Raw genomic sequence first — 23,735 nt, 5'->3', positions numbered from 1 at the left:
TTATTCCAACAAGAATTCGTTCGAATACATTTACAAATTATTCAAACAAAGAACGTTCGAACGAATGCGGAGTTGAGCGAGAATGCGTTGCTTCTTTTTTTCGTGGAAAAGGTAGCACCGATTGCGAAGACCTTGGGAACACGGTGATCAAAATCGTGTCGTGTGAAATGAATAATTTATCAAGGTCACTTTTCGCTGGTCTTTCCATCATAATACGCGAACAATCTTGCATAATTATGGTAGAAACAACAGATAAAACGCGATAACGTACGTATGCAAATGCAGCAAAAGCAGGCGATAATGTAGTGAAAAATGAGCGCGTGCAGTGTATGCACATTGCAGTTATGCGCGTGCACAAGGTTGATCGTATGTAATGCATCTGTATCATAATCGATGCAGATGTGTATTTGCCCATATAAACGCACATATTCAAAAAAGGAATTTGGTAGTCCATAAAATATCCATAAATTGTATCGATAAAACTTCAAGGAGAACGTCCAATTTAAGAATTAGTCCTTCGTTAGTTTGTTCTCTTTATCTTCCGTTATAGTTGATCCCGGCCAACCTTGAAAGCTCGTCACAGTACAAAAAGAAAATAAAAAAGAAAAGAAATATAATAATTTCTATACAATTTTCTTTAGAAATTTAATTCTCTTTTAAATTTGTATACGCATCGTATTACCAATTTTTGAATACAGGGTGTCCCAAAAATGTCTCGCAATTCGGAAATGGCGGGTTCCTCGGATCATTTGAAGCAACTTCTTCTGTTACAAAAATTTTCTCCGAGGCACCGTTAACGAGTTATTAACGGAAAACAGTGACCAATAAGAATCGAGTACGATTCTTCGCTGAATTCTCGCTCAACTTCGCTGACGCGAGGCGGCCCAGCCAACCAGCGCGCGAAACCCAGTTCCGCTCACTGGCACGGTCGCCTCGCGCCAGTCGAGCTCGCCTCTCATTGGTCACTGTCTTTCGTTAATAACTCGTTAACGGTGCCTCGGAGAAAGTTTTTGTAAAGGAAAAAGTTGCTTCAAATGACCCGAGGAACCCGCCACTTTCGGATTGCGAGACATTTTTGGGACACCCTGTATATGCCACCGGGCACCATGCCGGAGTCACCGGTGACACGTCATGCCGAATGACGATCGCTTTACCCCCCCCCCCCACCGTAGCACGACGATGCGTGTCACAACTCCGTCACGGTTCTTCCTCTGCCGCGTTGCTCAGAGGGTTAAATAATGCTCTGTTCGGGTTACAAATAAATTTAACGGTAAAATACATTTTTTTTCGAGTGTCGAAGGTCGTCGCTATTTTCTGAACGTCAACCCCTGTTTCTTTTAAAGGTCGTGCATAGGTCACCGTGCCAGAGATCGTCGGATTCATCTTGATCCGCGGCACGGTGCGCTGCGTTACAAAAAAAAAATGTAGGCTAATGCGCGAAAAATAGCGATGACCTCCGATGCTTGGAAAGAATGATCTTGAGGGAGAAAAAATACACGAGGAGTAATATTCTTAGACTCGAACTAAACGAAATTGTCCCGAGACATTTTTTTCGGAAGCTGGAGACAGTTAATGACCTCACGGCCACGCTAAAATAAATATGATAGTATATAATAATAATAATAGTAATATATAATAATAACAATAATATATAAAATAATAATAGTAGTAGTAATATATAATAATAATAAAAATAATATGTAAAGTAATAATAGTAGTAGTAATATATAATAATAATAAAAATAATATATAAAGTAATAATAGTAGTAGTAATATATAATAATAATAATAATAATAATAGTAATAGTAATATATATATATATATAATAATAATAACTTCAGAAAAGAAGATGCGAATAATAATAGAAATTTGCAGAAACACTGCGCTGACCGTGGCCGGTACATCTAACCTGCGACATTTACCCTAATTCGCAAAGTCGATAAGCGAATCTGGCCGGAGCAATCATTCTCCGCGTCTCCATTGCGGTGGCTCCAGAAACACCCTCGCGCGGCGGTCGCAGGGTAACGAAGACCGCGGAAGATCTGCGACGAGACACGGATACACCGTTCTTCAATGGGCGCAAACAAGGTGAACCACGCGCGTCGCGTATTATGCTGGAAGACTCTCGGTATCGTCCGTTAAAAATACGAGAAGATAGGAAGCGGCTTGGATCGGCTCGGCTCGGCTTGGCTCGGCGCACGATGCGGTGCGGCCGTCAATGGACAAAATGAAGAAAAGTCACTGCTTCTTATACACGGTGTACCATAATTATGTTAACATCCGGAAGGGGGTTGTCCCGCAGGTGATTTGAAGCAACTGTTTCCTTGGCGAAAATGCAATCCGCGGCTTGTACGAGTTATTAACGAGAAACGTTGGCCAATGAGAGGCGTGCTGTGTCACCGAACAATTTTTCCGACGAAGATGAATTGTACAGTAAAAAAGTAGAGATTTCAGGCTTTAAAATGAGTTTAGTTTCGTTGTTCCACGACATTTTTATTCACGAAGTTACAGTATTTTGAATATCGTCGATGTGTCGGAGGTTAGAAATTTTGCGCAAAGTCTGGAACGAGATTTCCCATCCATGTGTCGCGAATTGTCGAAGGAATCGACAGACGGCTCCCGAAAGTAGACATTTCGGGCTTTGAAATGAGCCGAGTTCCATTGTTGTACGATATTTTTGCACGAAGCTATAGCTGTTCGAGTATCGACAAATTTTTCGAAAATTTGAAACATCGACGAAAGTAATGGACGGCTCGTTTTTATAGTTACCGATTGTCGGCAATCGTAAAAACGAGCCGCGAGGCTCGAATAATCGTATCTCCTCCTCCCAAACTGTTCATTTTCGCGTACAATCCAAGCGTCAATTTGGGAGACTTCACTGTACAATAAATTCTCCCTAATTGACGCCGAGCTTGGAAACGAAATTGGACAATTCTGCAAAACGAGGTACGATTATATTCGAGTCTATAGTTAACCCTTATAGTTATCGATTGTCAACAATATCCTTATCCTAGTATCTTCTCCTCCCAAGTTGTCCATTTTTGTGCGCAATCCGAGCGTCAATTTCAGCGAATTTGCAGTACATCAAATGCAGTACTTTTCTCTTGATTTCAGTTTAAACATCCGCTAGAATGCGAAAGTTACGTCGAGTCTATGTACAATTACGCACACCGGCGCAGTATATAATATGAACGGCGTAGTATAAAATATAAAGGGCGCAGTGCGCGCGGACCGCGCGGAGAAAGAGAGTATCGAGCGGCTGAAAGAAACAAAGAAAATGCGGAACACGCCGGTGCATGCCGTCGTCGTCGGTCGCCTCGCCGTTAATATCCAGCCGTCTAGACACTAGACACTCTTTGTTCGTTCGGCGGAGGGAGGGGGGCTGATTTTCGGGGGTTGTTCCTGGTCGAGCGTAGGGTAAACCGAGCGCCGAGCGCGCGCGCGCGCGGGCGCGGGCGCCGCTTGGTGCCCGTGGGCGGAGGAATGCACGAGAGTGTCTAAGCACGGGGAAAGCAGAGACCGGGACACGATTTACACGAGGATAACCCCGTGTCGGCCACGTGCTTGTGTCGGACGCCGCCGACGCGTCCCCTGTGCGCGCGCGCGTGTGTATCAGTCTAGCCCCGACGAGCGATCGGCAAGTTCGTGATCAACGACGACGAAACGGTGCGCCGGTGGGCCGTGTCGGTGCACGCGCGACCGCCCGCCGTTTCCTCTCTCTTCTTTCCTCGGTTGGTTATGGTTAACGATGCCGCTCCACCGAACCAATTGACGGTGGTGGTTCGTTCGACTACGGTATACAGGGTGTCCCGAAAATGTCTCGCAATCCGATAGTGGCGGGTTCCTCAGGTGATTTGAAGCATCTTTTTCCTTTACAAAAATTTTCTCCGAGGCGCCGTTAACGAGTTATTAACGAAAAACAGTGACCAATGAGAGGCGAGCTCGGCTGACGCGAGGCGAACGATCCAATGAGCGGAACCGGGCTTCGCGCGCTGATGGCTGGGCCGCCTCGCGTCGGCCGTACTCGATTCTTATTGGTCACTGTTTTTCGTTAATAACTCGTTAACGGTGTCTCGGAGAACATTTTTGTAAAGCAAGAAGTTGCTTCAAATGATCCGAGGAACCCGCCATTTTCGGAATGCGAGATATTTTTGGGACACCCTGTATAACATCAATATAACATCATATTTATAATATTATTTATATTTTTACATTTAATATTATCCATAATATTACATTTTGTATTATTTATATTTTTATATTTTTGCATTTTACTACTGTAATATAGTCACTTGTGGATACTTAAATTTTAATGAAAAAAGGAACAATATTGAGAGCAGCATTTTTTTTTTTAAAAAGACACCATTGCATAATTACATAAACACTCATTATTGTTTATCTTATATTTATCACCGCAACAAAATATTATTTTTCTGCAATTCTCCGGAGAATTTCTACCGTTTCCTACCCTTCCTTTCCTCTTCCCCTATAAGGGTAGCTACCCGGTTATTGAACGAACGTACATCAAACTTTATCGTCCAATTTTGATAATTCTCTCCGGCGGCTTTTTACACGCAGAAATAAAAAATGATCGGTTCGTGGAAAGCTGGCTTCGCGTTGAGGTTCCTAAAAGAGAACTGGAAAAAAGCGGCGCCGTCTTTGACGAATGGTTATAGTTTCACGTTCGCGGGACAACTGGTCGCCCACGCGTTGCAACAAGTGTCAGATAAAACGCAATGGAATTGGGACAACAGTGGCCCTAACTCGTCGTCCCGTGGAATCGCCGCCTCTTTTTATCTTCGGCGGTGAAACAAGTTTCAAATGATACGGCTCTGTGTACGAAAACTCTTAGCTGTCGTTTTATAGCTGCTCGTTTCCACGTTTCTTTCTCGCGTAAAGATATCAACTTTTCTTCCCCGAGAACGGAAAATCTTTCCTTTTGAAAGTTGGTACAGTAATGTCTCTCTAATTGACGCTCAGATTGCGCACAAAAATGGACAATTTGGGAAGAGGAGATACGATTATTCGAGCTTTGAGGTTTGTTCTTATAATTATAAATAGTCCGTAATTATAAAAACGAGCCGCAAGACTCGTATAATCGTATCTCCTCTTCCCAAATTATCCATTTTAGTGGACAATCTGAGCGTCAGTAAGGGAGACATTACTGTACGCCGTTTCTAATTCCAAGATTCTCTAAATGACTCGTTTCTACTTCGTCCGATATAAATTGTTACAGCTTCCCGCGTGCCGTGTCTCCGAACAATTTTTCCGACGAAGATGAATTGTACAGTAAAAGAGTAGAGGTTTCAGGCTTTAAAATGAGTTTAGTTTCGTTGTTCCACGATTTTTGTTCACGAAGTTACAGTATTTTGAATATCGTCGATGTTTCGGAGGTTAGAAATTTTGCGCAAAGTCTGGAACGAGGTTTCCCATCCATGTGTCGCGAATTGTCGAAGAAATCGTCGGACGACCCCCAAAAGTAGACACTTTGGGCTTTAAAATGAGCCGAGTTCCATTGTTGTACGATATTTTTGCACGAAGTTATAGTTGTTCGAGTATCGACAAATTTTTCGAAAATTTGACACATCGACGAAAGTAATGGACGGCTCGTTTTTATAGTTACCGATTGTCAACAATTATAAAAACGAGTTGCAAGGCTCGAATAATCGTATCTTCTCCTCCCAAATTGTCCATTTTTGTGCACAATCCCAGCGTCAGTTAGAGACATTACTGTATAATGCCCAGGTCAGTGGAACCGGTTACAATGTCGCGTAGCCGATTACTGTGCCTTTATCCTAAATTTCTTCGAACGTCTCTATAATTTCGCTTTTGCAATTTTAGTCAAAAAATGCATCAAATCCGCGGTTCAGTAATTGGCTCCTCTGTCCCGTTCTGTCCAGAATCCGCGCGAGAATTCGTCGGTAGATTTTCCGCGTAAATAGACGGCGCCGCATCGAAAGCGATCTCAATGTCAACGCGATCCGAGTCAACGGCTAGCGTCTCGGCTGCTTAAAGCGAACTCGAGAATTAATCGTACGATTATCATAAGTCGCAATGGAAGACGACGTAATAACGTAATAACGTCAGAGAACTTTACCAATAAGCGCGCATTGTAACAGCTTTGGCCTGCGCAGCAAAAACTGTACAAGTCGGGGCTTGTTTATTCCGTTATAGCGTGTTCAATTTTTGCCGCAAGAAATATGGAATAGCTGAAATAAAAATTTGCACGGTCATCGCGTGTCGCGCGAAAACGAACGGAAATTCACGACGCGCTAAATATGTACAATCGACTTCGCGATGCGATGCGATGCGATGCGATAATCGAGACCGAATGTTTCTATTTGTCCGATAAAGCACCGATATGCGGAGTTTCATTACCTATTCTTAGCTCGCATCGGCGACCATTGTAAACTCGTAAACCTTTGAACCCGCTTTTTTCGCGAGTATCCTATGTCTCTTCTGATCGTTCCCTGAGACAGCCTGTACACGTGCGCGAACGCTTCCGACGTTCGAATCGACGCACAGTCGCGGTTCCATACAAAAAGCGGAAAAGCAGAATTTATACGATTATTCTGTATAGGATTTAATTCGTTTCGGCAAGTAATTTCGTTCAATTTTGTTTAATTGTATAATTCTATCGAACGTTCGATTTTATACTGGTCTACAAAGTTGTAGCATAGAACAGTCTTGGATAAATATTGGTCGACTTTGAGCGACGATAACTTCGCGAAAGATCATTGCAGGATGATGAATCTTATTTTAAATTAAAGCTTGAAATCTCTGCTTTAAAATAACTTTCTTGATTTTAGGTTCGTCGTACCATCGCCATTGTAATCCTTTAAATGCGAGCCTATGTTCGTCACACTGAAATTTACCATGTTCCTTATCTTGCAAAACGGGCGAGTTTGACAAGATGCGCGAGCTTCATCAAATTTTTCTCGGCGATGCCGTTTGCAGCGAAAGGAAGTTCGATCCTTCGCCTTTAATTTTAAAAAAATAAGATCTGGCTGCGATTTTTTCCTGCGAAGATACAGCGTTCCAAACTAACCCTTAATACAATACACAACCGAAGAGAGAAATTGGTCGACTTTGACTGACAACTCCGCGAATGATCATCGCAGGATGACGACTCTTTTTTCAAATTAAAGCTTGAAATCTCTGCTTTAAGACACCGCTTCTCAATTTTAAATTTGACGCACCCTCGCCACTGTAACCCTTTAAATATGAGCCCACGTTTGTCACATTGAAAATAGTGCCTCCTCTTAAAAACGGGCAAGTTTAACGAGATGCGTGCACTTTATCAAATTTTTCTCCGCGATGCCGTTCGCATCAAAAGAAAGTTCGATCCTTCGACTTTAATTTAAAAAAAAAATAAGACTTGGCTACGATTTTTTCCCGCAAAGCTACAGCGTTCCAAAGTAGCCCTTAATACAACATAGAGAAAAATCGGTCTACTTTTATTCTACCGGAGCGAAGTCCGTAAATATTTTCTTTCGCCGTGAAGTCAAAAGTACGACGCGTGGGCGACAAAATATGAAAGATCGACGACGTTGAAATTTCAAAAACTACACGGTTCTCGATTCCATAAGGTACTAGCGCGGAGTCGTTTCGCCGCGTTGTTTAGACGCGTCCTCGTCGTAACGTGTTTGCAACCGAGCCGCGTTCTAGCAGCTTGTCTAGGTTAAAAATAGAGCCCCGCCGTTCGACAGAGAAGAAGTGGCATACTGGAAACGCGTTGAAAATCGTCATTACCCGACCCCAATCTTCGACATGCCGTCGTTCGGAGTGCATTATCTAGTTTGCGTTCCGCGGCGTTAGTTCGCCCACGCCGGCGAAATGAATGTAAAATTGTCCCCATAGAAAGAGTATGTACAATGTATGTATGATATATGTATGTATGTATGTATGTACGACGTATGTATGCATGTATGTATGTATTTTGAATTATTTTCGCGAGCGTGGACGCGCTGCAACGGCGGCGTGTCGCTGTCGCATGCATCGCAAACTGAAAAAAGATAACACGAAAAATAGATTATTTTGCAACGCAATCAAACGACTGCGTCATCTACCGGTTGCTATTATTGTGGCACAGCTGTGCATGATTGTAGCGTTTGTTCGATATTATACAATGTCGGTTTCATGTATTAGCGATGCTATTTAGCGCCGGTTCGTTCGAGGACGGAATGCGGCGTCAACGGATGCCGAAAATCGGTCGAATTCTAAGCAGAGTTCAGCGTTCGTCGAAAATTTATCGAAGTCGTCCGCAAACAAAGAATTTTTGAATGTACTCGAAATCTATAGCATTTGCGATGTTTACGACGATGATTCTTAGCTTTATTCGTCAATCTTTTCAGACGGTATTTTCGAAGACACTTCATGGAAATCTGATCCGATACTAATTTGGATTACTAACGCTAATCGCGGCTGATCTAATAAACTTTATTGATTTTCTTACGGATTACAGGTGCTTCGTTTCGTGGCACATCGCGTATTATAAAGTAAAATAAGCTGGACCAAATGAAAGAATAATAAATAGAATGAAATGGAATGGAATTGAATAAAATGGATTCGAATGGAATAGAATGGAACAGAATAGAATGGAATAGAATGGAATTGAATAGAGTGGATTCGAATGGAATAGAATGGAATAGATTGAAATAGAATGGAATAGAATTGAATGGAATTGATTAAGATGGAATGGAATAGAATCAAATCGAATCAAATGGAATTGAATTTAATAGAATGGATTCGAACGGAATTGAATTGAATCGAATGGAATAGAATAGAATAGAATGAAATGGAATAGAATGGAAATAATGGAATCGAATAGAATTGAATATAATAGAATGGAATTGAATCGAATGGAATTGAATAGAATCGAATGGAATAGAATGGAATGGAATGGAATGGAATTGAATAGAATGGAATAGAATAGACTGGAATAGATTGAAATAGAATGCAATAGAATGGAATTAAATTGAATAGAATGGAATGGAATTAAATTGAATAGAATGGAATGGAATTAAATTGAATAGAATGGAATGGAATTGAATTAAATTGAATAGACTGGAATGGAATTAAATAGAATGGAATGGAGTAAAATCAAATGGAATAGGAAGGAATCGAATAGAATCGAATGGAATTGAATTGAATAGAATGAATTCGAATGGAATAGAATGGAATAGAATAGAATGAAATGGAATAGAATGGAATTGAATTGAATCGAATAAAATGGAATTGAATAGAATGGATTCGAATGGAATAGAATGAAATAGAATCGAATAGAATCGAGTGGAATTGAATTGAATAGAATGGAAATAATGTAATCGAATGGAATTGAGTTGAATCGAATGGACTAGAACGGAATAGAAAACTGCGACCGCTGTTACTTGAATATCACAAACAATCGATATTAAATCTCTAAAAAATTCTGCGATTCATTTCCAAAAAATTATTATACTACACACTATAAAATATTAGATTATCATTACTTTTATAAAATACCGCAGTACGTATCTCGTACGTCCGCAGTAATACCCGCAACACTTTAACCTAATCATCTAAATACGTAATTTGCCGCGCGTATTCGCCGGAACAGCGGAATCACGCTGATACGGAATAACGGATCGAACGATTGAATGGGAATCGCATTCGGACGTTGTTCGCGTCGAGTTCTTTTCATTCGACCGCTCGGGTCACGCTTGAAAGGCAACAATGTTGCGTCCCGTTCAGAAATGTTGCGGGCATCAGCGGAAACTTACACTACTATTTACGCGGATATCATTCAACGAGCAATTTACCATTGACCTTACCAGTCAATAGGCTATTGAGCGCGACGAAGTACGCATCGAAGAAAAAAGGCTAATCGACCGGCCGGCCGGCCGCACTGATTACGCCGTGCATTTGCAATTTCAAGCGGCCGCGCCGGACAAATAATAATATAATATCGCGGGCCTAGGAGGCTTCTAAACAAATACGTAAAGCGGAACGTGGAATTTGAGCGCGGGCAACGCCGGATCCCGGATTTATTGCTGACCCATATATTCGATTCGTTTCTGCAGGCGTCGGGGATTAACGTGCACGCGGACGCTCGCGGACTTTGTGTATACTGTTTTCCAATCCGTTCGCTTAAAATTTAGCTTCAGCTTAGAGAGAAGCGATATACAGCAATGTCTCTCTAATTGACGCCCAGATTGCGGCACAAAAATGGATAATTTGGGAAGAGAAGACACGATTATTCTATACTATATTGGAGCCGCAAGGCTCGAATAATCGTATCTCCTCTTCCCAAATTATCCATTTTAGTGGTCAATCAGAGCGTCAGTAAGGGAGACATTACTGTACATATATTTCGATGGGTCTGACCCGTGACGAAGAATTTTTACTAATATAACCTCTGTTAGGTATGGATGTTATTCCATTCTTTCGTGCCGGAATACAATTCTCTCCGTTCTCTCCTGACGTCAATGTTTATGCATTCGTGTCAACGTTAGACACGCGTCTCGATAGGAAATTAATTCACTCAGCCGGAAATTAATTCATAATAGAAAATTAACTAACGAGTCGGAAGAGTATCCCGTTGTTACTCTTCGAAGGGCTTTTTCTCATCGTTCTCGCGTAAAAATCGGTGAACGAAATCTTGTCACTTTTATGATTAAATTGAGGTTTGAAGTTCAATTTGCAGTTATATAGAATAAGAAAAAAGGTCGGTTCGTTGTTAAACGTACTGAATTATTCGATGTCAAAAATCGCGTTGAAAATTAAATTTATCGTATATAAATTCAATCAAGGTTATTATTATTATTTTTATTATTAGGCCATTATTATTATTATTATATTTATTATATTAGGATAATTATTAGGTACCATTAGGTAATTATTATTATTATATTTATTATATTAGGTTAATTATTAGCAATTATTAGGTAATTATTAGATCATTATTATTATTAGGTTATTATTAGTTAATTATTATTATTATCAGGTTATTATTATTATAATTGATATATCAGATTATTATTATTATTGTTATATCAGATTATTATTATTATATCAGGTAATTATTATTATTACTTCATAGTTATTTTTGTTGAAGATTTCTCCCCGCTATAAAAACCCAAAAAATTATTATTATTATTATTATTAAAAAATAGTTAAAATAAATTTCAAACATATTCGAATTGAAAATTGATACTCGATTTCTTCTACACACGTCCTCCGTTGCATCGTGCAACGGTTTAGCTAGATTAGATCGATGTCGCGTCGCGAGCAGATCATAGCTCCGGCCCCGTACGAAGGCCGAAAAATGTGGTTTGGTAGAACGATCGTGTATCAGTAACGTTCTACGCAGAAATGACGCGACGCCAGCGAATGGTACCCGAGCCGGCTTCCTCTGTAGGTCATGTTCATGCGACGCACGCCCGTATCGCGTGCTTCTTCCTCGACTCGATCAGGAAAAATCTACGTCCGAGGAAAAATCGTAGATACTAGACGCTCACTGCAGAAGCACCGTATCGGAGCGTGGATCGGCGCTGTAGAATTTTTCCGATTCGCGATTTCTTCCGAGAACGATAGCGGCCAAAGGTTTTCGCCACGTCGCCGTTTTCGCGCGCGTCCCGCCGCGGGAATATTCCTTTGAAATTGTTGCTCGCGTTGCAACAGTGTAGCAACTTGTTTACAACCGGGGAGATAAGATAGCGGCTGCTACGTAGCGCGGACTAGTTGCGGTATTAATGGTTCAGTTTTTTCCTAGCCGGCCAGATAAAAAACCGATTTCCAGACCGGCGAACGAGGATCGCTGATCGAACGAACGAACGAACGAACGAACGCTGTGCCGCAACATAGTGGGCCGGGTCGAAGATTTTAGTGACTTTTTGACAAAAACCTAATTTTCTCATATCGATGCCCAGTCAATTTTTATCGCTTGTTAAATGTCCATTACCCTCGAGAGTGGAAATATTAATAAAAATGATCATAAATTGTAACAGATACGACAATTTAAAGTTGAACATTTCGAACGCTACATTCGACGCCAAAAAATATGCTTCTTCTTCTCGCAATGTCCCGACGAACCTAATTAACTTTCTCCTTTGCTTTCTTTTTTAACATTGGGAGGCAATATTTCTCGTTAGGAAACAGTAGCTTAAATTAAGATTTTTGTATCCTACATATGAAAAATATAATGTTTAATAAAATACGAAAAGTGTAAAAATTCTTTACATTCGACAAAGAATATCTTTTGACACCCAAGGAATCACGGTTTCGGACAAACGGTATATTTTCAGGATACTTTCCTCTACATCATTCTGGAAAAGTTACATACCAAGACGAACCAGATTGCAAATTATTACGTTTTAAAGATATCAACGTTGCGTTACTTCGAGGTTAAAGATATCGAAGATAATCTCTCTGTGTTGCAGTCGGTATTACTGAACGCTTCTTCATTTGTAAATCGACGGATATTTAAAATTTTTAATTATTCCATATAACATGAAAAATATAAGTAAACGAAACAAACTTTGTAACATTACAATACTAACGTACCTGGAATTACTAGCGGGTCCTCGTAACCAGTGTGGGTGCAATATAGTATCGCGTCCCAGAAAAAGTTCTCTGTACGCATTGTATGTAGTTGGTAAATTTCAACAGTTCGAACTTTTGATAAAATGTAGAGTACGTTAATTAATCTTACCATTTTGTTATTGTCTCAATAAATCTGCAGCTTCAGGATTTAATGCGTACAGAGACCTTTTTCTGAGACGCGTACTTTATTGCACCCACACTGGTTACGAGGACCCACCAGTAATTCCAGGTACGTTACTGTTGTAATGTTACAAATAGTTTGTAACATTATATTTAAACAATTTTTTTTCACGAAAAATGTCAATGAAAATTAATTAAAAATTATTGTTTAACAAATGCAAAAAAAATTTAATTATCTATAGCTGAAAATAACTATTTTTTAAATATTTTTGGTGAAAATTTCATTGCAATATCTTCGATGGTTCAAAAGTTATAACAGAATGTCACTGAATTTCTCGATACAGTCCACTGTGCGCCGCCGCCGCCGCCGAAAATGTTTGGTCATCGGCCTGCAACGATATTTCATTGGCCCGTAGTTGCACCTGCGGCAGGTGCACCGGCCGATCAAAATAAGAAGCTCGGGAACCAAGCTTCGCGGATTTGACTAGCGAAAAGAATGGCCGCTATCGGCCGACCCGATCGCGTACCAGGCGCATTCAAATTATTAATCTTTCCGATGCAACTTACTTCGTGGCTACCTCGCGCAAACATCCCCTTTTGCAACGCTTTCTGCCACGCTCGATAAACAATGCGGCACGCTGGCCTACCGTTTTTCAACTTTTTCGTTCATATTTTGTTGGACTTACTCACCGGAGAAGTGAGCTGGACATTATTCGAATTAATTCTTTTGGGATAGATTCTTCGAATGAAATTTTATTCGAGAAACATTTTGATTCAATTGTTCGACTAAAATTTTATTTAAGAAATATTTCGAATAATTTTATCGAATAGAATTTGATTCGAAAATTATTTCGAATGAATTCTCCGAATCAAATTTCGTTCGAGAAACGTTTCGTATAATTTCTTCGAATAATATTTTATTCAAGAAACATTTTGAACAATTTCTTCGGCTATAATTTTATTCGAGAAACATTTTCATTCGATAATTCGACTAAAATTGTATTCGAGAAACATTTTCATTCGATACTTCGATTAAAATCTTATTCGAGAAACATTTCGAGTAATTTTTTCGAATAAAATTCGATTCAAAAATTATTTCCAAAGAATTCTCCGAATCAAATTTCGTTCGCGAAACATTTCGAACAATTTATTCTACTATAATTTTATTCAAGAAATATTTTAATCCAATCGTTCGACTAAAATCTTATTCGAATTCGATTCAAAAATAATTTCCAACGAATTCTCCGAATCAAATTTCGTTTGCGATACGTTTCGAATAATTTCATCGAATGATATTTTACGCAAGTAAACAATTTCGAATTGACTCGAGAAACCTTACGAATAAAATGTTATTTCGTGAAACATCACCGATAAATTATAGTATTCTTCGAATACTAATACGTATAGAGATAATAAATAACGCGAGAACGTGTGAGAAATCGTGTTACGTCGTGTTCCCATTATTATTATTAATTATTATCCTCGCTGTACCTAGTAACTGTCAAAAGAAATGTTATATTGCTCGAGCAGGTAAACAACTGATATCTGTATGACGTGGCCATCGTTTCTCCCGCGGTGTGTACAGATAACATTACACATCGTATTCTGCCTAATTGTTATGTTCAAGAGTTTCCAGATATGCAAATAACCTTTCAGTGTTGCGCTTAATGACTGTTAAATTCAACGAGATTGCATACTAAAATGGCAACTCATAGGTGTTGGCTACGTTCTCGTGAAACAATTCGCCGATCGGAGTTCCACCGTGGAATTTTGCAGCTTTTTTGCGAGCTGGATACAGAAATTTTCCTATCCCAAAAATAATAATATAACACAATAAAATTTAATATAATGTAATATAATATAATATATTATAATATTGTATAATATAATATAACATTGTATAATATAATATATTATTGTATAATATAATACAATATTGTATAATATAATATAATATTGTCTAACATAATGTTGTATAATATAATATTGTCTAACATAATGTTGTATAATATAATATTGTCTAACACAATGTTATATAATATAATATTGTCTAACATAATGTTGTATAATATAATATTGTCTAACATAATATTGTATAATACAATATAGTATAACATAATATATAATAATATTTATTAGACAGCATAATATTAAGTAGCGCGAGCAGCAAATTGAAAAGAAAATAAAGAAGAAAGAAACGAGAATGATGCAATAAAAAAAAATATACAACAAATAATAGAAAAAAAGCATAAAGTCAGCGATCAAAGGGGTTTTCAGAAAAAAAGAAAAACTCGTTCGTCTCTCGTCTGTTCTATCGTGTTATTGCAAAAGTAATTTCGGTTTCTTAAAAAAATCTTTTCACGAAAAGATTAAAATTACTTTTGCCAAAACCCGATGCATTAAATCCTCTTTTTTTTACATTATTACGCAGTGCGCAGGGACGTTTTTTTTCTGCTTTGACATGCACCAAGATCTTTCGGTTACATAAGAAATCGTCTTACGAAAAAAAAAGAAAAAAAAGAAAACACTTGTCTCCGAACGTTGCAATCCTGTTATTACCGCTCCGTACGCGATGCGCTATTAGTGTCACATGTTGCAAAGCTGTATCGATTTGATAACTATTCTACGTACAGGAGGGTGACATTTCATTTGCATTGATACTTATCTAATCTTTCGTTCGCTGTCATCCAGGCGCGAACAACTCCCAAACAGTTACATTTGTAATTATTATATGTTCGCGACGTTTGCAATTGTAATCAAGGAATTACAATTACAAAGTAATTCGATCGCGTTGCAACCCAATTGTATCGCGATCCGTAATTTCAAATTGCCGTCCGATTGAATTACAATGTATGTATGTAATTCGCAATTGAAATTCGAAGTGCAATCACAAAATAACCGAGCAACTGAATTGCGATGCGATCGAATTGAAATTACGAATTACGGTGTAACTGGATTAAAATTACGTGTAGGAGGATTATAAATTAAAAACAATTAACAACGGGGAAAGCTTCGTGCGTCGTGTTTAAAATTGCTTCGCGAAATTCGAACGAACATTTCGAAAAACATCTCACAAATTCTAAAAAAGATCCTTAAATTTATTCCAAACAATTTTGTGAAACAATTTTTTAGCCATTGTCTAATAAACTAATCGCTCCAGGATCTCGAAAAAGTTTAGATCGCTCGGTTAAATTATAAAGAAGTTGTTCCGTTTTGAAAAAAAAATTGGAAAACATCGTCTCTTAAATTTGTCAACATCCCAAAAACAATCACAATTTCCAAAAACGATTTTTCAGCTATTGTCTGATAAACTAACGCCTTTAGAATCGAATAAATAAATTGAGATCGCTCGGTCCAATTACAAAGAAGTTATTCCGTTTTAAAAAAAATTGGAAAACATCGTCTCTTAAATTTGTCATCATTGCCAAAACAATTGCAATTCTAGAAAACAATTTTTCAGCCATTTTTTGCTAGATTAACGCCTCTAGGATCGACCAAATAAATTGCGATCGCTCGATCCAATTACAAAGAAGTTGTTCCGTTTTGAAAAAAAAATTGGAAAACATCGTCTCTTAAATTTTTCATCATCGCAAAAACAATCGCAATTCTAGAAAACAATTTTTCAGCCATTTTTTGCTAGATTAACGCCTCTAGAATCGACCAAATAAATTGCGATCGCTCGATCCAATTACAAAGAAGTTATTCTGTTTTAAAAAAAATTGAGAAACATCGTCTCGTAAATTTGTCATCATCGCAAAAATAATCGCAATTCTAGAAAACAATATTTCAGCCATATTTTGCTAGATTAACGCCTCTAGGATCAACCAAATAAATTGAGATCGCTCGATCCAATTATAAAGAAGTTGTTCCGTTTTGAAAAAAAATTGGAAAAATATCGTCTCTTAAATTTGTCATCATCGCAAAAACAATAACAATTCTAGAAAACAATTTTTAAGCCATTTTTTGCTACACTAACGCCTCTAGGATCGACCAAAAAAAATTGCGATCGCTCGGTCCAATTATAAAGAAGTTACATCCCGTTTCGAGAGTTTCCCGTTTCGTTCGACTACTTCCGGGGAAACGTGTAAGTAGTACGTCGGAATCGGTTTCGAAGAAAGTCACCAGCTCCGAAGTTATCGAAGCGGACGGTGTTACGTGTCTAATCCTATACGTATAACGTTCTTACGGGCTGCAACATTTCTGTTGCATCCACAGCCAAGAATAAATATTAGCCGGTCAGGCATGTACGTACGTCACTCGCCTGACCTAGTTTAATCCGCGATCATCCTTCTGTACTAATTAAGTAGGGACGTCCGCTTTATTAGCGGCCGCTGTGACACGACAATGACGCTTGATAACGTGCGAGCACGTACGGACACCGTCGAAAGTGACGCGACGAGAGCGAGAACGAAGATCGGATGAAAAGGCTCTCTCCAGGAAAAGGTCTTCGAGCGATCTTCGTCGACTCTCTTTCCGTCAAAGGGCATATTGTTCAGTGAAGACGCGATTAACATCGTTCACTGTCATCTCTTCTATTCGTACCGACGCCCATAAATCTACAGTATGTTCCATAATTATGTTAACAGACGGAATAAGGTGATTCCTTAGGTGATTCGAAGAAACTTTTTCCTTTGCGAAAATGCGATCCGCGGCTTCGTTTGCGAGTTATTGGCGAAAGACCAGTGGCCAATGAGGGGCGAGCGCGGCCAGCGCTCCGCCCTCGCGGCCAACGCCGCGTCGCCTCGACCGCGTGACGCGACAACAGTGGACGCGAGGGCGGCGTGTCAGCCGCGCGCGATCTCTCGTTGGTCAGTATTTTTCGTTAATAACTCGTAAACAAAGCCGCGCGCCACATTTTCGCAAAGGAAAAAGTTACTTCAAATGACCTTGGGAATATGCTCGTTTGCTGGAAGTAACATGATTTTGGGATTCTGTTATAATTACTCGTGTCAATATTAATTTTAATTATAATCTAGAGTGCAAGTCTTTGCGTGTAGTTAAATGTACATCGTTTGATTGCTAATTACCTTGCTGTTATTCCGACCGCGCTAAAATAAATAAACCTATAGTAATAATAGTAAAATAATAATAATAATAATAATAATAATAATAATATGAATAATAAGAAGAGGCGAAGCATCGTCAATTCCTCAAATGACAGCTCACTTCGTCGAGCACAAAGTGTTCGCTCGAAATTCCGACGCCCCTACTCGTCTAATTAAAATACATAATGATTGTTTTCGTGTGGTAGTCCTCGAATAAGAATTTACATAGAAAATCCAAGGTTCCTTACTATTATTTAGATATGGTATATCTTTTCGGCCAGATAGCATACAAATATCCACGATTGTTATTTCAATAATTATGTATGCAGCAAGTTTGTATCCGTTTGGACTAAAAAATCGTTCATCGAAGTGTAATTCTTCAGTCGAAATTTACTTTAAAGCAAATCCCGCGTTTGTATTCGTCGCGCGACGGCAGATCACCGGCTAATTACAATACGGAAGCAATCCGTGGCCCGGATTTCGAAGGGACGAAGAAAACGTAGCGTCGAAGAAACGTTTCGTCGTCGCGTGAAGAAAAAGAAGATGTTACGAAAGGAAGCGAAGAAGACGCGACATCTCGCCGTGGTTCCGTTCGTTACGGAATACAGTAACGTCTCTCTAATTGACGCTCAGATTGTGCCCAAAAATGGACAATTTGGAAGGAAAAGATACGATTATTCGAGCCTTGCAACTCGTTTTTATAATTGTCGATAATTCAAATTTTCGAAAAATTTGTCGATACTCGAACAGCTATAGCTTCGTGCAAAAATATCGTACAACAATGGAACTCGGCTCATTTTAAAGCCCGAAGTGTCTACTTTCGGGAGCTGTCCGTCGATTCCTTCGACAATTCGCGACACATGGATGGGAAACCTCGTTCCAGACTTTGCGCAAAATTTCTAACCTCCGAAACATCGACGATATTCAAAATACCGTAACTTCGTGAACAAAAATCGTGGAACTACGAAACTGAACTCATTTTAAAGCCTGAAATCTCTACTGTTTTACTGTACAATTCATCTTCGTCGGAAAAATCGTTCGGAGACACGGCACGCGGGAAGCTGTAACAATTTATATCGGACGAAGTAGAAACGAGTCATTTAGAGAATCTCGGAATTAGAAACGGCGTACAGTAATGTCTCCCTTACTGACGCTCAGATTGTCCACTAAAATGGATAATTTGGGAAGTGGAGATACGATCATTCGAGCCCTGCGGCTCGTTTTTATAATCGTGGACAATTTATAACTATAACAATAAACCGCAAGGCTCGAATAATCGTATCTCCTCTTCCCAAATTGTCCTTTTTTCTGCACAATCTGAGCGTCAGTTAGGGAGACATTACGGAATAATCGATGCGGGTCACGGGGCCGGCGCTCGTCGATCGGGATCGCCGGTTCCCGGGCGAGGATGCATCGAGTGCCATTCGAATTCGTATCGCGCCGTAATCGAACGGCGTTCCCGGCCGGGAGACTCTTCCTATAAATACGGCGAAACAGGCGCAAGGTATCTGGGTCAGGACGAGCTGACGGTGTTTACACGCGTGTTTGCGTTACGCGGTGCGCGGCCCGATTGCTGTTGCTAAATTTATGGTTTCGGTAATAACCCGTTCCGGGTCCGCGGATCAACATTGTTCCGTTTACGCCACTGTTTTCGTTCCGGGTTCAGAACCGGCCGGGGAAACACTCGAACTCCGCTTACGAGCCGCCCGGAACGAACCATCGAACGTTACGCCGCGCGTCGACGCGACGGTTACGAAGACGCTGCACGTGATCGTGGAACTGCGTATCCTGCGACGATTTGTTCTTCCGAAGGAACTTCATTCGTCATGGCTCACTGTGGACTATTTAATTATTATCACAAATCGTGCGCGTCCTTTCTGGCATATTGCTATTATCACGGTCATGGTTCACCGATCTACAAACTAATTATTTGCTATTATTTTTCTTTGTAGCATTTTTATTTTATTTCTTTTGGCATCTGTTTATCTGCTGAGCGAATCTCACATTTATTATATCTAGTATATGTATATGTATATTATATGATCGCTATTTTTCTTCGTATTCTTCTTATTATTTTGTACTGTATGTATACAGGGTGTCCCAAAAATGTCTCGCAATCCGAAAGTAGGGGATTCCTGAGGTGATTTGAAGCAACTTTTTCCTTAGCGAAAATGCAATCAGCGGCTTCGTTTACGAGTTATTAACGAAAAACAGTGACCAATCAGAGGCGAGATCATTTGGCGCGAGACGACCGAGCCAATCAGCGGAACTGGGCTCCGCGCACTCGTTGACTGGACCGACGCGCGTCAGCCGAGCTCGCCTCTTATTGGTCAGTGTTTTTTCGTTAATAACTCGTAAACGAAGCCTCGGAGAAAATTTTCGCAAAGGAAAAAGTTGCTTCAAATGACCTCAGGAAGCCCTTGTTTCCCAGAGGTACCATAATTATGGGATACCTTGTACACGTAATGACAAATTGACGGACCACGTGACCGATCCAGCCAACTATGTACCGAGAACTTGCGAGAACGTAAAAAGATGAGAAAATATTTCGCAGAATTAGAATTAATAATACACAGTGTACCCTCGTTTTATCTGTAAATTAACTGGTTAATTAATTTAATTACATTGTAGCACGGATTCCTGAAGATCGCGAACAACGTAGCGAGCGACTTATCGCGATCGTTCCCGCGATTGCACCGACCACGGCTGATTGAATGGTAATATCGACTCTCACGATCGCGTTGTTAGAAGGAAGTTGTTCGAAGAGACGCGACCTTGAATTCGTAGTGACCGGAGTTCGAGCAAAGTAACGAGCCGTTAATGAGTCGCACGATATCTTTTTTTTCTTTATTTATAACGATCACGCTGCGTCGCCGTCCGTAAAAACAAGTTTCGCTGATTATAAATAACAAAGCGGCAGTGGGAGGGGGGCGTCGTTCGAAAAGTTCGCGAAAAGTTTTTCTAAGCGTCGCTAATTTATCGACGATGTTGCGCGGATTTATCTGTTTCTACGTTTCATATATATAAATTGTAATTTTTCCCTTGGTTTCTCCGACAGGGAAACCTGCTGTACCGTTGTTAAATTGCGTCATTGACCTCTAATTATAGTACTCTTGTACTACGGACCGCCGTTTTGAAACGTATTTTCGGCAACCATAATTTCACGGCGATATTTATTTGTCTGGAAATGATAAAAATAATTTCCCTGAAGCATCTGACAATAGTTTTCCTTCCGACGGCGGCGACGTTCGGCTACAATTTCGGGGTTCAAGGTGATCGTGTATATCTAGTTCCAGATATCCATTACGTTTCATTTAAATATAAATGGGAATATTCGTTGCGCTAAATTTAATTGATATATTTAATTATTACATTAATAAAAATATAAATGGGAACAATTCGTTGCGCTAAATTTAGTTGATATATTTAATTATTATATTAATAAATATAAATGGGAACATTCGTTGCGCTAAATTTAATTGATATATTTAATTATTATATTAATAAATATAAATGGGAACATTCGTTGCGCCAAATTTAATCAATATATTTAATTAAATAAAATAAAATAATAAAAATAATAATAAAATAAATAAATAATAATAAATAATAATAATAATAATAATAATAAAATAATAATAATAATAATAAATAAAATTAAATAAAATTAAAATATTCCATTCGATTAAACAAAAATTACGAAGCAAACTTATACGGCATCAATTGCTTCTTCAGCATTCGTACCCTCTTGCAAATCTTAATAAAATCAAGCAATTATTTTTAATTTTTCATTAATCATTCATTCGGTTGTCAATCGACTGAATTAAAAACGGGTAGATCTCCCCGTTCGGTTGACTAAGTGTCAATAAATCTGTTACGGTCAATCTGTAAGCTGTCGATGACATTTAAAAATGCTATTTAAAAATCGACAAAGCTTCCTCCGAAATTACACGCAAGTATCGAAGCTCTAAATTTCAGGAGCTGTTAAACAACGCCTGTTCTTTCCTTCTTTTTAACATCTTCATCTACACCATGCAAACTCGATAATTTTTCCGATTCAATGCCGATGCTATATGCAATGCTAATAACACTGTACGCATTAAAAATATCCAATCATTTCCTTCCTCGACGAGGCTCGTGGCGTTATGAAAGAATCGAGACGGTCAGGAAAATGTCCGCGAACATTTCTAACGGTGACCTCTATCGTCGAAACGCGCGCGGTCAACGCGACGACTTTAGTCAATTAAACGCGCTGTTTTACCGACGGGGCCGGTTCCCGGGGCAATGACCTCAATGTTGAGGAACGCTTGACCTATATATCGCTAATGTATCCAGCATGCGTACACGTGTATGACTGGCCGTTCTATTCCATCTGCCCATAGGCGCCGACAATAAAGGGCTCTCTATGCATATTCCGTGGCAAACGCGGCGAGCTCCTCCGTTCACGCTGCTTTCACTTTCGAAATTATCCGAAGATTCGTCCGCGTCCCATTTAATTCGTAAAACGTCGTCGATAATCGACGCGAATTAAAAAGAATCCTCGGAACGGCCGCCGATCGCGCAAACGATTCCGACGAACCCGATCGGGGGCCGGGGGGCGGGGTGAACGATGCGTTACGATAAAGAAGACGGAAAAACAATGTCGTACGCGAGAACGCAGCCATAAATCTAATACGCGAACGGCGCGAGCGCGTGCACGCGAACGAGCCGACCGAGTTAAGGCGGCGATAAAACGTCCGTTCTCATTAATAAAAACGGAACGCGCGTTCACGGCCATTGCCAAAGAGAAGCGGCTTTAAATAACCGGCCAGCGGCGAACGTTTTAACTTAGGTCAACAACACGACGCCGATTGTTTCATTCGCGAACGAACAAATAAATGCTCGCTGCGCCGGGACCGAGCGAGCGTTAAATTCTACGTAATCCGTACCGTCCGACCGTCTAAAATCATAAAAAAGGCGAGTTTAATAGTCTGATCGATCCCATTGTCCTACCCCAAGTTGCAACTGCGACCAGGAACGGGTAAAAGAGTGCGCGTTAAATCACACAGAGCGAAGAATATGGAAAAGTAATCGTGCTCTATTTTGATTGGAGAAGGGCAATATCTTCGGAGTCAATGTCCTGTTGATGACAACAGGGGAACACACCCGATTCGGATCGTGAACGATTCACTGATGCTGCGCGATAATAACACGGCCAGGTCAATAACGCCGTGCGCGAGGCCTGCAGCCTCTATTCGTCGGGAACATCTATTTATTTGTAAATAACGTTCGCGTGCCGACATGCAAACAGAACGGGTTTTCCACGTTTCCGAGGTGTATTTTCCGAGCGTATTCCATACCTGCCACCTCGAGGGAACTGCCAATTATGCGTGTTGCTCGGCGACAAGTGAACGCCAAAGATCCGATTCAGCCGCAACCGGCTGTTATTTTCGTCACAAAACACCGCACATCTTATCGCGGAACGTACCACACTCTCGTTAAAATGTCGACTTTGTCTGTCCGACCGAATGTCCCTCACAAACAAACGTGGTTCACCACCGATTCACCTTCGTACTCGGCGCAATGCCGCCATGTTTCCTGTTGACCCAACTGTTCGGACATCGCACCACCATAGACCGCGAAGAACGCCTCTAGACGGCCGTGCCCCCACCTCTTCACGGTGTATTAAATGTTGCACACCGTGCGTTCTCGCCGGCAGTTCGAACGTTTCGCCGCTGTACCAGTCGGCGCTGCGCGGACCCCCATAGCGAGCCTCGTCTTCTCTCCGCGAGGAGTTCTACCGTCGACCGAAGGAGCCTGCGTCGCAGAACGTGTTGATTAGCTGCTGATCAATAATTTGCTGTTTTGGATATATTATCCAAATGTTATATATATATTTTTATGTATGATTTATTATATATAAGATTATGTTATATATATTATATTATATTAATATTATATTATATTATATTATATTATATTATATTATATTATATTATATTATATTA

General features: G+C 39.9%; 1 protein-coding gene across 1 annotated transcript in view; it reads right to left on the bottom strand.

Annotated features, from left to right (window-relative positions):
- LOC117223578 (uncharacterized) overlaps positions 1 to 23,368 on the bottom strand; it is a 157,806-nt gene extending 134,438 nt beyond the window's left edge. Inside the window, exon 1 of the mRNA XM_033475933.2 lies at positions 23,088 to 23,368. The gene's annotated coding sequence lies outside the window, so the exon portion shown is untranslated. The remainder of the gene's footprint in view (positions 1 to 23,087) is intronic.
- Between the last annotated feature and the right edge of the window lie 367 nt (positions 23,369 to 23,735).

Source organism: Megalopta genalis, chromosome 1 (genome assembly GCF_051020955.1).
Source record: "Megalopta genalis isolate 19385.01 chromosome 1, iyMegGena1_principal, whole genome shotgun sequence".
Lineage (NCBI taxonomy): Eukaryota > Metazoa > Arthropoda > Insecta > Hymenoptera > Halictidae > Megalopta > Megalopta genalis.
The sequence above is the reverse complement of the archived record's forward strand: the minus strand, read 5'-3'. Positions and strand labels throughout refer to the sequence as shown.